This window comes from Rhynchophorus ferrugineus, unplaced genomic scaffold, assembly GCF_030347505.1.
Source record: "Rhynchophorus ferrugineus isolate W39M unplaced genomic scaffold, kcgeb_rfMv2 rfM8, whole genome shotgun sequence".
NCBI classification, from domain to species: domain Eukaryota; kingdom Metazoa; phylum Arthropoda; class Insecta; order Coleoptera; family Curculionidae; genus Rhynchophorus; species Rhynchophorus ferrugineus.
This window is the reverse complement of record NW_027472587.1, coordinates 24,971,346-24,985,605: the sequence shown is the minus strand read 5'-3', so window position 1 is coordinate 24,985,605 and position 14,260 is coordinate 24,971,346. Positions and strand designations below refer to the sequence as shown.

At 32.2% G+C, this 14,260-nt stretch overlaps 1 protein-coding gene across 1 annotated transcript in view; it reads right to left on the bottom strand.

Annotated features, from left to right (window-relative positions):
* Positions 1-14,260, bottom strand: part of LOC143200605 (orexin/Hypocretin receptor type 1) — a 1,081,956-nt gene that overhangs the window by 495,731 nt on the left and 571,965 nt on the right. The gene's annotated exons all lie outside the window — the stretch shown is intronic.

Genomic DNA, 14,260 nt, shown 5'->3' with positions numbered 1-14,260 from the left:
ATAATATATGCATTAGATTTACTATAATGTTAAAATAAAGTATATTAGATAATAGCATTTTTGTTTAATTATTTCATTTAGATTAGAATTTTGTTGCATGTCAAAGCTAAACTGAACTAAAACTAAGAGTTGATATGGCAACATTGCGATATTTTGACGTCACAAATTTAAATGTCGTATGTACAATGCTTCCTTGGATAGACCGTATGTATAATATATCAAAAATGTTAGTGAACTTATGTCATCAAGAGTATTGCCTCTGGCAATTTTGTAAATTCGTTTTAATACCAGACAATATTTTCCTTCTCATATTATTCCCGTTAAAAAGTCGTTCGGTTATCAAATATCATACGTTGTTTTTAGAGTTTGCTTGTTTTGACTAATATAAAATCGCTGTTTAAATTTTTTAATTACTCTGGTTGAAAATGCCGAGGCCAAATAAATAGTCAGTCAGAAACAGATTATGTCTTTAATCAATAACTTGGAACTGAAACGAGGTAATGAGGGCTCGTTCTTACCAGTAAAATGCGTTAGAGAGCTAACTATTGATACTATTAAATGTTGAGCTGCTGGGGTTTTTGATTGGAAATAGTAATACTGTGTTGCAGTTGCATTGAATATTAGTAGGATTACGATAACTAAAATATCCCAAATTTAAGAGAAACGATATAATTTTGTATTTACCGAAAATAAAATATCTACATACATTGATGAGAGCTATGGTGAGTTGTTTGTTAATATGAAAGTAATTTCATACAATTATTTGAGAAATAATTGTTGGTATGGAAAGTAGCCATAGAACCATAGAAAACTAGGGATGCAGCTTTTTGAGAGATATAAGTCATTACTTGTGTATAGAGTATTTCAAAATTGAACTTTATGCCACCGTTGGCAGGGCGCTAATAAAAGTATAAAAATACAAAAGTTGATAGGAAAAGGTAAAAGTTAGAATAAAATCTGATTTGGCTTTGTAAGTCATAATATTTTTTAATAATTTATTGCAGATATATTGTTCTGCATGCTGGAAACAAAATGATCCCAGAAAGTGGTCGGCAAAGACTGTAATTAACTATTGGCTTGCAAAACACAAACTAAGTCCTGAAGATAGCATATTAAAGAATGGAGTGGTGTTTAATTGACTTTTATGTAATTTATCTCTTTAGACATATGCCTGAAAAAAGACACACAGGAGATATGAAAACAAAGTGTAACGTTTTTCACCCTATAACTTATTATTCAACCAAAGCGAGTTATTATGAGATGTGGCAAATAATTACTACAGTAGATATGCAGGTCGAGAAAGATGTACAGATAAGAAATGTTTCGATATGTGGAAGCAATACACTCTCTAGAATAACACCCTTTGGTTGGATGAACTCCTTCAGACATCCAGCAAAAGACATTGACAAACGGTTCGATTGTGAACTACTGTTGTATTGGAAATTAACAGCTTAGATATTGACTTAAGTAGTAGATCATAATGTGACAGTGTGTGAATGCTGACAATACCATTACAAAGTGATGAGAATGGAAACAACTAAGATGAGTATATAATTAATTGAGGATAACTGTGCAAAATTAGATAGTAGTGTGTTGTATAATTATTCAGAATACATATCTCTTTTTTTGTTGTTTGGTTCTTTGTGATTCCACGATCTGCCCTATAGGCAATAAGTATTTCTTATGCTATTAATTAGTCTTATTCTAAAGCTTATTCTAAAGTTTATATTTGTCCAGTAAACAGATCAGGTGGTGTTAAACGTTTTAGTCTACGAACTTCAATATCACGTCGCTTATTTAGCTGATTAGCGAGTACATTGGGATGCACTGACACTCATTCGAAGTACTTCACACAAACACGTTGAAGTATACTCGTTATAGGTTCTAAAGGAATATCGTGTTGTATCACTTTATTTGAAATATAGTACGGAGCATCAACAATGGCACGCAACACTTTATTTTGGAACCGTTGAATATACCGTATGATATATTAGATTTGCTAGCGGTGCCCCAATGTTGGATTCCACATGACCAAATAGGCTTGGGTATAGACTCATACAGCAACACCTTGTTTTCTAATGATAACTTGGATTTGCCCCCGATGAGCAAATACATTTGATGTAATTTCAGTCGAAGTTGTTTTCGTTTATAGAGTATATTCTTCTTCCAGGTGAGGCGTCGATCTAAATGCACACCAAGATATTTAACTTGCTGTGCTTGGGGGAGTTTACTTTGATTAATATTCGTTGGTGGACATATTCTTCTACGCAGGGTAAAAGTTACATGGGTGGATTTTGTTTTATTGACTTTAATGCGCCATGTCTTCAACCATAATTGTATTTGATCCAGGTGGGTTTGTAGGTTTATTGATGCTGTGACCGGATCTTCATGGGATGCCAAGATTGTTGTGTCATATGCGTATGTTGCCACAGTAGTTATTTTTGTGGTGGGCAGATCGTCTGAATACAGAAGTAACCGTATACAGAATGCAGTGAATAAATCTAATTTTACAAGAAAAATGTACACAGGTAGTAACAAAAGAAACTAAGGAGAAATACAGTGATATCACAATTAAATGACAAGAAAACACAGCAACGAAGGAAACAAGAACTGGACATAAAAATTTAAAGGAATAAGCTAATGAAAATATAATATATAACCTGTATGTACAATTATTAATTAGGTTGATTAAGCCTCCGGGGGATACCATAGGTAGTTTAGAAAATATTTAAATGTAAATAGGATAAAAAATTCTAACCTATAAGCGATTGTAGCGATTTAAATAATTGTAATTTTAAGTCCTTCGATAATATATTCATTATATTTACTGTAATGTTAAAATATATTATATTTTATAAAATTTTTGTTCCATTATTTAATTTATATTAGAATATTGACAGAACATCGAAGCTAAGATAAACAAAAATGCGTAAAATGTCAACGTTAAATGTAGTAACATTGTTTTGACACCATTTTGCATCATAAATTGAGATGACTTAATTTCATTGCTACTTTGGATAGACTATAGTTGACACTTTATATTACCATATGTCCTGCACTATCTCTAACTGGATTCCGTTGATATTTACGATAGCAAATGATCCGTCGGCTTGCGCTAGTTTGGTCTTTTCCTAATTACTTCACAAGTATGCAGTGCAAGATATAATATATCACGAAGACACAACATTTGTACCACCTAATATAGCGCTATCATCAGTGAACATCAGATCGGTGAAGGAGTTCGTAGCATCATATTGTCCGTCATACCTCCTTTTAAAAACTACTCTATGAAGCTTGAAGGGGTTTCATAATTTTTAGGAGGACATGTTCAATTTCCAAAGCTTCCCAATAGGAGCGCTAACGTATACATGTGAAAGCAGAGCGAAAATCAATAACAACTACAAAAAAAGCATTTCACATCAGTTGTTGAGTACAGACATGAATGACGCAAAGTTGAACTAGAAGCGCATTCGACTCCTGTCGGGAAGTCTAGGTCCCCAACAATCATTTGAAGGTTTTCATCGTTTTGAACGGATGCATGTATTTATTTGTTTTAACCATACTTGTCACTATTAAATAACTAAATAAAAGATTTTACTTTGTTAATTTATATTAATATAATTAAACTTAACAAATCATTTTAATTCAAATTAGTAATTATTTGATTTAAATGTGTACAGTATGATTTTCCTGATAATCAACGTTTATTGTCAAAATAAAATGTACCGTCTGAGCGTTATTCTCAAGATATTAAATTATTCTGGTAACATAATAACAAAACTGTAATAAGGAAGAAAATACCAATAAGATTGAAATTCAACTCGTATGAAGATTATGGTAAGAATATCTCATAAAACTCTTGTGTTTATACAACTTTAGTTATCTAGTTATAGATTTCTGAAGAGATATCAAACATTTACAATTCTGTAGGTACTTTAATCCAACTTTCTGAGGCATTATCGAAAACCCCACTTATGAACGTCAAGACGCAATAGTGTACGAACTCCACACACAGCTTTTAGGCAACAGTTCGTACGAGCAGCAATATCAAGATAAACCTTAAAAAATAAATACTTCAGCAAATAACATATCCACTAAGAAACATATATTTTCCCTTGGTTAAAACAAAATCTTACCAAAAAGCAAGTTCAAGGATGTTTACTTATAGAACTTAACAAGTTTGATTGAAATAATATCTTTTAATAAGCCTTTAAAAAAACTCCGTTCTAGACCCAGTATTTATTTATCAAGCTCCTCTCGTTACTTTTTGCATACTAATTTAAATGTTATATACGTAATAAAATTTGGTTTATTAGGCATATTATAAGCCTGTCCTGAAAAAAATAGGTTAGGTCTTATGTAGACATTATTTTTTCTTTGAGGAGTATTAATTTTGTATAAAAAATTTTTTGAGCAGAATGACAGAAACGTTAATAACTACGAATTACCTTTATTATAATATTACATTACACTTTATTATTATTATAAATAATATGTAAGACTAGTTGTTATTTACAGGGTCGTTGTATAAAATTATTATCTATAGTCGTCACGTCACGTCATGTCATCAATATGTTGTAAATGTTGTAAAATTTGTAAATTTGTTTTAGATTCAAACAGTATTTTCCTTCTCATTTTATTCTATTTAAAAGGAGATACAATGACGTCGTCTGATACGTTCGAACATGTAACCGAATCAGCTTATGAAATTCGTGCGGTTGTCAAAGGTACGCAAAATTCTTCAAAATATTACTTATAATAACTACTGCTTATAAACAGGCAAACCTTGTTTTAATGCTCTACTCTGTGATTGAAAATGCCGAAACCAGATAAAAAATATTGCGTGTCTAATCAGTTACTTCAAGCAGGAACAAGATAGTGAAGGTCAGTAAAATATATTAAATAGGTAAATATTTTTGCTGTTAAATATTAGGTTGCTGCGGTTTGTATTGAAAGAATTTTTAGCGTGCTGCAGCTGAATATTATTATGGGCATGGTCATTAAAATATCTCAAAAAATTAAATATATAACCTTGGATTCACCGAAAAGAAACCGTCCTGGCACGAAGCGGGTAACGAATCAAGATCAGTTTGATGTTAGCTCTATCAGAAATCAAACACACGCAATATATAAACACAGTAGTTTAGGAGAAGTTTTTTTTAATATATACATCATTTAATAGAATTAGCTCTTTGAGGGATGCAGAAAAATACCGCTTCACACTGTTGGGTAATATAGGATATAAGTGGTGTAAAAATCGCCAACAAAGAGGTTTAATGGAACTCCCAAATATTATTGGAGACATGAATATTTCAGAATGGTACATTGGGTCATTCATGGTAAGATAGTTAAAATTGTGTTAAGAAAACAAGTTGATGAAAAAAACTAAAGGTTGATGTAACAATTGATGAAGTTTTTTTAATCATAACATATATTAATAACTCATTGGAGATATAATGTATAATGCTATAATAAATATATATAAACCAGGAATGGTTAGTAACACCTTCACTTTGGATGAATTCGATCATACACATTGAAAAAGAAATTGGCTAATGATGGAACTGTGAACAAATGTTAGATAGATTGGAAATTAACAAACTAGTTTTCCATTTGAATAATATTTTTGAAAGTAGGATTTTGAATCAATACTGACGATTTCCAAACCAGGGTGATAAGAGTAGAAATAACTAAAAGTGAGTATACAATTAATATATGATAAATGTAGGAAATCGAACTGAAGAGTGTGAAAGATTTATGTGCCTAGATAGATAGATTTATGTGTGTAGTTATTCAGAATATGTATTAGCATTGGGTAAAATTGTATGAAGAGAGAAATAATATTAACTGTTTTGCATATATGGCAAATGCGTTAGGGACAATGCAGTTGTTAATTTTATTTTGTTTATACAGGAAAGATTTTATACACACAAGTAAAATGTATACAGGTAGTAACAGAGTAAATACAGTCAGTTTACAAGGAAACACCGAAAGAAATAAGAACTAAGCGTAAAAGATAAATATACCGTTTAATGAAAGCAAAATATATTACTTGGGTTTACGTTATATTAATTAGGTTTATTAGGCTTCCAGGGGATACCACTATATAAAAAATATACCTCATATATGAAAAAGAAATTAATGTAAATAAAATAAAACAAAACCCTAACATACAAACCATTTTGACAGTATGATTAATTGTAGTTTCAAATCCTTGGATAATATATGCAATATATGTACTACTAGCGACCCGCCCCGGCTTCGCACGGGTGCAATGCTGATACTAAATTAAATACACTACAGAAAAAATATGGACGTTGTATATAAAAACATAGCGGCCCGCTCCGACTTTGCACGGGCCTAAAATATATATGCCTATGTCACTCTATGAAAACATGATTAAAATCGATCCAGTATTTTTAGTTCATTCATTACTGCCCTTGGCCTGCACGCATTAAATTTGGAGTAAAACAATTCCTCTTCCCCTATACTTACTATGAAGATTTCCTGCTATCTTTGGAATATCTTAATTCATACAATTTTTATTACATTACTCATTTTTAAATGCAAATTTTAAATTTGTAATATCTCCGAAAATATTTGTTTAAATTACATGCTGTAAGGAACCATATTGATCTATATTAATTGCACACTGTATTTAAGGTACTTAATTCGATAAGGATTAATGCCGTATTACTTAAAATAGCTTCGTAAATAAGCTATTTTCTCACGTAAAAAGCAAACAATAAAAATGGTTAATGTGGGTTATCCCTAAAAGATAAACATATACCATCGCGGACTTTTTGTAGACCTTTTTATGGTGTACAATACTGTAGTACATTAATTTGATCTAACTCGTAGGGTTAGACAGCGTTTTTGCTAATTGCTAAATAAGCCTAAAAAAATAGGTTAATTTACATCACTTTAGAAACCTCTAAAATTAGCAATGTTGCCTTAGTATATTATGCATGTATTATACATATAAACCTTCCTCTTGAATCACTCTATCTATTGAAAAAAACCGCATCAAAATCCGTTGCGTAGTTTTAAAGATTTAAGCGCACATAGGTATATAGGGACAGAAAAGGTGACTTTGTTTTATACTATGTAGTGATAATGTTAAAATAAATAATATTTGATAACATTTTTTTTTCATTATTTTATTTAAATTCGAATTTTGTTGTCAGACCCAAAATGAAATTATGCAGAAGAGTTAATGCGGCAACATTGCATCGTTTTGATGTCGTTTTAATTTGAATTCACTGTTTTATTGAACGGACTACTTAACGGTAATATCATACCAAAATGGTAAAATGGTATACCTGTGAGTTGAATATGTTCCATTAAAAGCTATAGCTATAGCTTGTATATAGGTCCACTGAACAGTGGCCGTTCAAATATTGAAGAGAATCCAGGGATATGCGTCAGGGATATACGAAATACTAGAAATTCTTGTAGTAATACAGGCTATGGGTTTTAGAAGATCGTCGAGTGACAGAAATAATAAAACTTTGGGCATGCGAGTATAGTATTGCTTGACATCTTATTTTATTTATTTATTAATTTATACCCGTTAGCCTCTTGGGCTATTTAGTGTGAATTACAATACATTATATGAACATTAACAGCTTAAATATTAAACAGTAGATTATAAACAGTAGAATGTATACAATAAAATTTTTCAATTATACAATAATAAATGTATGTTACAAGTGTTGAAGTAGTTCTATGGTCCTTAGATAGTCAATCAGCAGATTCAGTTGCTCAGGTTGGACCAATTGTTCCAGTGTTGTCGGCATCTTAAGTTGTCTCCTCCAATAATCATATTTTTGGCAGTCCAGTAGGATGTGTCTGGCGCTAAGTTGAATCTGGCACAAATCACATAAGGGCGGGCCCTGTCCCTTCAACAAATATTCATCAAATGTTGTCAATTTACATTGCCCCATTTGCAGTCGTGCAATTACGCTTGACGCAATTACTACTCATGTTATTATGGTCTATAGATTGATAAAAGATCCTCTTGACTTCCCATAATTGTTTTTTATGAGAAAGTCCCATTCTAATTGGGTCAATTGCCTATTTAAGCCCTTCATATAGACTTTTTCATCGTTTTTGCTAAACAGTTCGTTTAACTTGATCGACTCCTCTTCCCTACTTGCCAGATGGTCGGATCTTTCATTTCCAGATATTCCTTTATCTCAGAGGACACAGAGGTATATTATTCTTACATCCCTAAATTGTAACTTTGTCTGTATCTCTCTGATGTATGTGACCAGAGGGTGGAATGTCCTTGCCGATCTTAAACTCTCTAGGGAACTCATGGAATTCGATACTACTAATATGGATTCGCTAATTTGTGATCCTTCCAAGACAGATAGGGCCATATAGCCAGCAGCTACGCGGTGAAAATGCTAGTCAATGATGGAAGCCAAAAGTGTCTCTCGAATAGACCAGACGTATAAGCAGCACCCACAAAGTTCTCACGTTTTGAACCATCCGTGTACATGATAAAATGATTTGAATAGTTCTCTATTCTAGTTTTAATGTAGAAGGACTATTTGGTTTCTTATTCAGAACCTTCATAGAGAGGTCTATGTGTATTCTTGAGAACTGCTATGGTGGTATATTAGTGATTCTACATTTTGCATCTGGGATCACAATCATTAATCGTTTACATATCCTCAAGAAGATTAATGAGGGGCTTAAGTGACTTTTCCTTATATTGGTCCAGTTTGTCTTAGGTAGGAAAAAGGTATTGAACTGGTCCAACTCTGGACGGAATTTGAGGCAGCTTGCATAGCTTAGTAGCAGGAGCTCTCGCCGTGACTCGAGTGATAAAATCTCTGACTCACACTGCAAACTTTCGACCGGACTAGTGCTCTCAATATGATTCTAATAGCGGCGTTTTGTATGGGATCCAATTTCTTCTCGTATGGAGGTGGCGCGGTAATATAACACTGGCTTCCATAATCCAATTTGCTTGATAATTCACCTGATATATATTGCTCAACGATGTTCTGTGTGCTCCCCAATTGATGTTGGAAATGGTCTTCAGTAGACCTAAGAGTGCCAAACATTTATTCTTGAGATAATTTATGTGTAGGAGCCAGTTGAGCTTGTGGTCGAACAGAAAACCAAGGAATTTGTGTTCTGGCTTGTTTATCAAGTTCTTACCCTCCACCACTAATGTTGTTATTCGCGAACAGTTCCTGCGTCTACAAAAGTGAACACTAACGGTCTTCTCTGCTGAGAACTTCAACCCATTCCGTCCGGCCCCCGTAAGCATTTCATCAAGGCAATTCTGTAATAGGGATTGGCTGTACTTATGGTTAGTATGTTTGTGGTAGATAACCACATCATCTGCATAGATTCGGGCGTTGATATAAGTGGGAATGACTTTGTTAATGGAGTTCATAGCAATTATGAATAGGAATGAGCTAATACAGGAGCCCTGAGGTACACCGTTGGTTCGGTGATATGTTGTGGATATTACTCCATTAACCCTGACCCGAAAGCTTCTGTTAGTCAAGAAGAATGCAATAAAGTCGAACATTCTGCCCCCTATTTCCCAATTAGATAGTTGTTTCAGGATGCTATCGATATTGATGGACTCAAAGGCCTTTTCTAAGTCAAGAAAGACTACAGTCAGATGTTGTCCCGTACTAAAGGCCTCACAAAAGTCCTCCTGAAACCCGATCAAGTGATCAAGTATATACTTGATATCTTAAATAAATATGTTAGGTTTCAAAAATGTTTATTGGAAATGAAAATGGAAAATGTTTAGGTGCTGTGTTTGTTGAAAATAGAATAAAACATATTCAAATGCTTTTAATATGTTGACATTAAATATTATGTTGCGGAAAAAGTATTTTCTGTTTTTCCTAATAAATGTATGTGTCGCCTTCTGCCTATTGCAGTATTACCATAGGATCTGAAAGATAACAAACTGTAAAATATAATGGTATAAATTGCTCTAGGTATAAATGTAGCACCTTGCCCTTACGTTCTATGGCGATAATAATGGAGATGTATCTACAAGAACGTATAATAAAAATTTTATATTAGAAACCCAAATCCAGAGTTTACAAGGCAGTGAAGATTTATTTTGACATACATTGCAGAAGATCCAATTGAAATAGCGAAAACTAAACAATTACAAGATACAGTCGATATAAAGGTAGTTCATAGAATAGCTGTAAAATGACTTCGGTTATACAAATAACGGAAATACAAGAAGAGCTTACAAGATAGAAAAAATAGATAGATGATCACTATGTAGAAATCAGATAACATAAAATAAATAGAATGGCACGCTGCAAATCACATCCCTTAGTGTAACAGGCAGATTCATCAGGTCAGACGAAGGTTGCCTAGATTTAAAAAAATAAGAAGAACAACAAATTGACATCTATTAGAAAAATACTATAACTGATATGTATACTATAAACGATAGTATTTTTATTTTACTGCGAATCTTGTGTACTCTAAATCGTTGAAAATAAAAATAATCTCGCTAAAAACTCGCAACCACTCGTTGAAATATATGACATCGCAACGTCGCAGTATTGTCGCATCAACTTAAATTTTTAGTTTATTTTGGTTGTGATACATAACAAAACAATTATATAATTTTTTAAAAATTATTATTCATAGTAGTTCCACAATCTCCTCAGAGGGTAATGAATGTTTGTTATGTTTATATTATATATATATGGCATACGGAAAATCACTTCATTAAGTGGTATCCTATACAAAATACTATTTTAATTGTTTATTCTTATTTTAAGGCTTATTCTAAAGTTTATATATGTCCAATAATCCAATGAGATGGTGTCAGACTCTTTAGTATACGCACATCACTGTCACCTCGCATATTTAGCTTATTAGCGAGTACATTGGGATGTACTGTCACTCTTTCGATGTACAATACAAAAACACGATGAAATACACTCGTTCTTGGTTCTAGAGGAATATCGCGTTGTATTCATTTAATTTCATTTGGAACATAATAGGCAGCATCGATAATGGCAGGCAACAATTCATTTTGAAACCGTTGCATTATGGATATTTCAGACTTGCTAGCGGTTTCCCATAATTGGATTCCATATGACCAAATACAGATTAGTACTAGTACAGACCAGTACTAAGTACAGATTTATACAATAATATCTTGTTATCTAATGAAAACTTAGATTTGCGCCTGATAAGCCAATACATTTTATAGAGTTTAAGTCCAAGTTGTTTCCATTTGGTGACTATGTGCTTCTTCCAAGTTAGACCTCGATCTAGAACGATTCTTGCATACGAAGATATTTAGCATCCTCTGCTTACCTGAGTTGACAATTATTGATATAAACTGGTGGGCATGTTTCGAAGCTTAAAATTTATTTGTGTAGGTTTTGTTTCGTTGGATTTTATACGCCATGTTTTCAGTCACATTTGTGTTTGATTTAGGTATGTTTGTAGGTTTATTGATACTATGGCCTAATCTCCATGAGAAGCTAAGACTGCCGTGTCGTCTGCGTATGCTGCCATAGTGGTTATTTTTTTGTGTGGGTAAATCATTTCTGTACACAAGTTATTGTACTGGACCCAGTACACTACTTTGCGGAAGTCCTGAATATATTTCATGTAATTCGGTATGTTCATCGTCTTGCTTTACTGTAAAATGGCGATCAATGAGATAAGATATTAGTGGCTTATAATCCGCATCAGGGGGAAGTTTTTTTAATTTACCCTGCAATATCGTGTATAATACTTTAACAAAGGCCTGAGATATATCTCGGAACGCAGCTGAACAATATCATTTGGCGTTTAAGTCCATATTTATTTACAAGTTTATGCACTTGTTCATTTGTTCCATGCTTATAACGAAACCCAAATTGATGTTCAGGAACGATCTTTCTTTTTTCTATTATACAATTGAGCCTGTTGATGAGAAGTTTCTCAGAAACGTTTAAGATTATCGGTAATAAACTTATACGCCGGTAGGAAGTGACATCTTGTGGTGTTTTCCCTGGTTTGAGAATCATTATTATTTGAGCTACTTTCCAGATGCTAGAAAAATAATTAGTTAGTAATATAGCATTAAATATGAATGTTAGCAATTTTACACCCTTCTCTGATAGCTCCTGTAATATTTTCCCGTTTATTAGATGATAACCATGTGTTTTATTACAACTAACCTCTCTTATTTTTATTTGGTGAGCTTCTTTGATATAAATATAATAATGAAACATTAATAGTGTTATCATACATTAAACGATTTGAAATTTATCAAAATAAGCAAAGAGCCAAAACAACGTTTGCCAATTTATAAACTCTGATCATTATCTTTAGTGTTTTGAAAAATCTTGCAGACATTTGACAACCGTGCCTAATCTAGTCGTGGGTAAAACTATTGAGATATTTTTAGATACCTTAACAATTAATTGATGAATAAGCTTTTTCCAGATGTTTACATGTGATGGGGACATAACGGTGAAGGTTTATAAGCAAGAAGCATGGATAGGACATGAACTAACTTAGGATACCATTCCTAACTGTTTCAACATAGCGACAGCAATATAATAATAACATAGCTAATAACAAAAAATAATTTTCTATAGCGTACTAAATGCCGCAGAAAATTAGACCTAATGCAATAATTCAAAGACCCAAGAGATGTCGGTTGCTTCAATGGAGAACCACTCACATCGACAACGAAACGGTATATTCTTGGCTATTCATTCAGATTTTTTAATTGCTGTGCTTATGGTGGAATAATCAAGATACAGTGTATTACGAGTTGAGGAGGTCGAATGAAACTGTGACAGAAACCAATTGAACAAATTGAACGACATATTGCTGGAAAGAAGACCAGTAATATCAATACACACACTTTTATCCTGCTAGGTAACTACGTTAGACTACATGTTGCAGGATATGTGAAGAATGTATTATTGCAGCTCTAATGAGAAGTTATGGTACGCTCAGTTACGTTATATACGCTCACTAAATATAGCACCTTCTGATTGCTAATTATTCAGATTGATGGCACATGAGTTTAAAATGCTTACGAAGTGTGATTATATATCCATTGGATCTCTACACAATCGAAATAATTATTTCGATAAGGTATCACTATTTTGACAGAGAGATTATAGAATATGATTTAAATTGTTGCTATTAGTATATATTGCAACGTTTTCCTCATGCCATTTCAAAATTAAAAAACTGATCAGCATACATACACGTATCTAATAATAATAATAATAATAATAGTTTGTTTTAAGTCCAGCCAAATTGAGAGTATTTAAAGTGTAGGGTTAACAGACCCGGATCCCTTACTGACAATTTATCAGAACACATTCTCACAAAAGGATTTTCCTCTATCGTTCAGTTAAGGTCCTGTGAGATTAAAAGAGTATTTCAATAAAATGTAGCTTTTTTCCTTAATCGTTTGAGACCCTGTTCCTTATATTAAAATTTCCACGCCATTTATTTAGATTGTAGGCTCCATTCACGTATATAACATTTTGTATTAAATAAGAAAAACCGCAGATAATTATTACATTAATTTAATTGAATTTCAACCCGTTTTAAGGCAACTAAATTTCGTCAAACTAGAGCCACAATTTTAGAAAATAATTGCAAATGTATAATGTTGGGAAATAAATCGGTTTTTCCTAGTAGGTGGTTTTAACGTTGCATGTATCTTATAGTAACCACTTAATGAAACCATACTAGCGTGTTTTAAAAATTAGTGCCTATAGCAAATTATAAATACCAGTGATCGCTCTGTGGCCAAAATTCGACTAAAATGAATTAAATTAATTATGTATATCTTATAATAAAGTACAAGGACTAATTTAAAAATGATATATTATTAAAACATGTTTTCACAATAATTTCAATATAAGATCAGAAATGTATACGATACATTACATTAATTAACATAATGAATTATTGCATATTAAAATATAAAAACATATTAAAATATATGCAAACTATCTCAAGAATAAACACTCACTAATATTTTTTTAAAATTACTTTTAATTACATCTAGTTTCCATTAATTTTCAATAGTCAACAAAGTATTAATAAGTATAAATTACTACGCCGCTGAACATTATAGCAAAATATTATAAGTAAGATTATTTTCAAAACTGTAACAACTTTAGAGCATCACATATAACTTATACATGCTTTTTCTTTATTTCTATGTTATAAAAATAAGTATGGAATAAAAATGAATAAATAAATGAAGTAATAAATGTTT